Source organism: Papaver somniferum, unplaced genomic scaffold, assembly GCF_003573695.1.
Source record: "Papaver somniferum cultivar HN1 unplaced genomic scaffold, ASM357369v1 unplaced-scaffold_137, whole genome shotgun sequence".
NCBI lineage: Eukaryota > Viridiplantae > Streptophyta > Magnoliopsida > Ranunculales > Papaveraceae > Papaver > Papaver somniferum.
Genome location: NW_020622934.1, coordinates 944,677 through 949,750, shown reverse-complemented (window position 1 = coordinate 949,750; position 5,074 = coordinate 944,677).

The following is a 5,074-nucleotide window of genomic DNA, read 5'->3' as shown; positions in this document are numbered from 1 at the left end:
CTATGTCATTTACTTAAACAATCAATTAAGAAATCTGCTATAAAACTTAACCCAAAACTAACCCCGCTCAGAAACATATATACAAGAACTTCTCTCAAATGATACTTATACAATAATCATTTGGTTTATAAAACAGAATATACAACATAATAAACATAACAAAAATTAACTGATTAACGGAGTCAACTCCTCGAAGCTTTCGCTACGCAACTCTGATCTGCCTCTGAAACTGAAAGTGGGAAAGGATGAGCACATCATCCCTAGAAGGGGTGCCCAGCAGGAATAACATTTAACTTTAATGAAATCATGAGCAAGATTTGGAAAACAATACATGTTTTCCCAAACATCAAAGTGACTAAGTCACTGGAAATGCACAAACATGTATATGGACAAACTCCTTCTTCAAATAATGTATAATATTCGTGCTAACCACTCTCATTAGCTATTGATATCACCAAGATCATGATGAACCACTATAAGCAATAAAAGATGAATTCATGTAGATATAAATGTGAAGGAGCGTATCCTATATACCACAAGTGGAAATTCGTATTTCTCATAACAATTCATATGACAAATAAATATTACAAGTCCTTTCCAAACCATGTAAAGATTAACAAAATCAACAGAAGTATAACAAAGCAATTTAAACAAGGCATGGAATGCACACTAGACAATGCATGAGTTTGTTAAACATAAACTTTTGTAAAGGAAACAACAATGGTTTCAAAAGAGTTAAAAGTATTCCCACCTCTTTTGATGACAAGCCACGCCTACCTCGAGATCCACGATCCACTGGTTCATCCTTTGAATCGATCGTTGTTAATATAGACTAACTGTTAATCACACAAGAAGTCTAAGAATCTAGCCAAAATGGCTCACACAAGAATCATACAAGTCTATCTAATGGTTCTAGGTCCATTTAATAAGTCTTAAAGATATCTACAACCTTGTAGAAGAAACCAAAGACTAATTCAGACCATAAAGGTCCACTTCATCATTATAAGATAACTAGTTTTAAGCCCAAGTCCATAAAACCGGCCCGTTATCTAAGGCCCGGTCTATTCGGGTCAACTAACAGTCATTAACAGTCCTCGGGTAAATTGACGGTCAACATATAAAGGTCATGTCAAAGGTCAGGTCCAGTCTAACTAGTCAAGGGAGTCAAAGTCTAGTCAACAGTCAAATAGTCAACCGAGTCAATTAGACAACTCAGTGAGTTAACTTAGTCTACAAGACTGATCCAGGCACAACAATTTGATTTATCTAAACTGAATTATTCATACCAATTCAATAGCACAAGCCACTGATTCTATTAGACCCTCATTCTTTATACATTGTCATCACATTTATCAATTCAGTTCTAGCAATTAACTATAATGCATATCTCCATATCAACATTCATTCCATAACATCTTTCAAAATTGATATACAAATATAAACTCAGCTTACCTGCAACCAGAAGTTGCAAGCCACGCCACCATAATTCCAGGACTACAATCACTCTACTCATCATATCAGTACTACCAGTTCAAGTCTACCAGCCCCTCTGAACTTATCTAACTATCATAACCAAACATCTTCTCCGTATCCCATGCTTACCCTTCTTAATTGAACATTCACATTCTAACAGTTACAGCTAGTCCATGAATTGCTTCATATCGGTTCAACACAGTCACACAGGAAGACAACCCATAACACCTACAATTTCATACACCTAAACCTTAACTGCAGCTCCACCATCAATCCTCTAAACACCACCAGTTACCATTATACCACTAATACCAAATATCTACTTCACTCGACCAACACCACCTGCAACTTTAATTTTATTCAAACACAACAAAACAAGCATTACCAGCATCACTTATTTCAGGTGAGCATAACTCAAATGCATATCCACCCAATCTATATCAATCTCAATCTCATTAGCATCTCCAGAAACCTATATTTTATCAAACCCTATCCACCAACATCATCTCATTCATAATCCACCATCTGCAAAACTTACAGTAACAACAGTACCACCACCAACAACATTCACCAATGCTCAAATATAATAACTTCATAATCACAATCTTCACAGCTGCAACTATCTTCAACACCACCAGTTCAACATTACATCCACCTGTATGCAGTTATTCCATAATTAACCACTTCCAAACATAACATCTCTCATTTCGAACACACTCAACTTCAGTTCAAACAATATAATTATTTTCCAACTCTCAATACCATTATCAACCATCCACAAGAATTACAATCCATACAAAACTTCAATTAAAACTACATACCGCAATTACCCAAGTTCAACAACTCAAAATAAAAGAAACTCAGTCCAACTTAATTCAGGACAAAGAAATTACCTCAGATAGATATCTTCAAACTCGTCTTCTCCAACTGCAGTTCAATCCATGAACCCTAAATCCAAATCTATTGAAACCCTAAATCAACTCTTAATCCTCTTTTCCTAATTCGAGTTCACATCATCAACCAAATCCTCAAATTTACCAAACCCAATCTTTAGTTCCTCTTATACATCATTAATTTGAACTTTAATTCAATTCTCTGAGAAACCCTAACTATCGAATTTAGATTGTTCTTCAACTTTAAACTCTAATTCGATTCAAACCCAACTCATATCATTCCTTTTGAACATCAATTTCATCTTCCAAAATTTTCCTGAGTTTTCCCGTGAAACCATAACTCTTGGTTCTTCCTCTAACTTCATCAAAATAACCTTACACTGTCAATTAAACAACAGCCTTTTAATCTTTATCTATCAATAACCCGATAACTTGTCGATTCCACAAGAATATCAAAATCAGACGAAACCCTAAGTTGAGTCGCCCTGATTTACTCTTTCTTTAGAATCTGAATCAATTACTTGGAGCAGCAACACCATCATCACTCGTTTCTTTCTAACTCTATTCTCTTCTCGATCTCAGAGTTTCTGATTTGATTCTCAATTCTTTCACAGACGCAGAACAGGGCTAAGAACAAGAGAGAAGAAGAAAAACGAAGAAGAAAGAAAGGAAATGAATAATTCTTGGAGTAGATAACGCCGACCAAATTACTTAGGAACCCACGTTCTGGATAAGGGCAGCCATAAGGTCCATCAATGGAATGACTATTTAAATCCATAAAAAAATTGATAAATCTTTTTCTTATGTTATCCGATTGACAAGTTCGAGTAGTCCATTCAGCGTAACATTCCGAGATCTATTCAGCGATACTGATTTCTCATCTAGGAAGTTGTTAGATTAATTTATGTAGGAATTACCAATAGGTACTAATATAGTAGTCTTAGTTAGTGGCAGGTCCACCCACTAAAGCCCAGTAACCAGAGGTCCATAATTAAAACAAAAAAAGAAAATGGACCCAATTTTTTAAGCCTAGGTCCTGTACACGTGCGGAACACATGAAACGTATTATTATAATTTCCAAAACACCCTCGAGTATATAAAACACAATAATATGATTCATTTATGTAAAACACTAAAATAATCAAAACCCTCTTTTCATTTTCCTTTAAACCTTTTCTTTCACAAACATCTCCTCCTCCTTCTCGAGGGTTTTCCTTCCCAGTTCTCAGATTTTCTCTTTAATGACGGCCGGTTAAACATTGTGATTCCAGATATAAGCTGTTTCTACACTAAACAAGTCTCTCGATCTTCACTGCTGCTTTTCTTTCTACTAGTGCTTCCAATTAATCGCTCTGTCTTGGTAAGTCAACACTTCAGTTTAGTAATCTTTGCTTGAATGTACAATTTTTACATAATCACTTGAATTATCTTGATCTTGCATTGTTTGGTGATTTTTTCGATATGTACATATATATATGGTCCTTTTTGATGTTTGATTTTTCGATCTCCATGCTTTATTAGTTTATTTTCATGAAAATAGGTCAGATCTAGATGGATCCTCACATTTTTTGTTTATTTCGTTATGAGATTTGCCTATACTAGTTTCTTTTTGTTAGTTTTAGATTTTTTTCACTTTGTTTTTCTTTATGAACCATCAATACATATATGATGTACTGGTAGTTTTTGATGAAAATAGTTCAGATCGTGCTTGTTTGTTGTTACAAATTGTTTGGATCAGCAGTACATATATGGAATACTGATAAAAATTGTTTTAATTTTGTTGTATTTATAGTTTTTTAATTTTTTTTTGCTTGATCTAGAAGTACATATATGCAATACTGAGATATAACTGTTTTGATTTTGTTGTATTTGTAGATTTATAAGTGTTTTTTGACATGCAGTTGCTTTTAACTTATGAATCATAGGTACATATATGGAATACTGAAAAGAACTTCCTTAATTTGATTATCTTTTTGTTTTTCGCTTCAAAACCACGCTTGTTGTAGATTCAGATGTTATTATCCACAAGTACATATGTCAGATACTGATATGAAGTGCTCTTTGTTGTGTTTGATTCATAGTTTTGTCACCTTTTTAGTCTTATCCTTCAGTAAGTATGTTAAATACGGTAATATGTCTTTCGATTCTCTTATTTTTCATAGATCTGTCACCTATTCTTGTCATGCAGTTGATTTGTAATTCAAAAATCTTTAGTACATATGTCACATAGTGATAGTAAGTGCTTTTTGTTGTGTTTGATTCAGTACGTATATGAAATACTGAAATAGATTCTAGTTTTGTTGATGTGTTTTACGCGGTACGTATTCATATACAGGTTTGTACTCGCCATTTTGCAGGTACAACCATGGTTTAATTTCTCTCCTTTTGGTATTGCTTCTTTTTCTCCCGCTGATGTACCTATGAAATCCATGAAAAGTAGATTACTGTGTAGAATAGGCTTTCATTGGTGTTTCCTTTTGCCGTGTGTTGTTTTTGCTGCTCAAAACCACCGTTACTCCATTGGTACTGCCTTTTGGTATTGCTTCTCAACCATATGTATCAAACGACATCAAAGTTGGATGAGAGACAACCGGCCGTTGATGATGAGCATATGGAGTTGGTACTATGGTGTTGAGCTGTTAATATTGAACTAAAGCCCCAACTGCTATGGAGTTGTATTAGCCAATACAGAGGATCTGCTGCCTCGT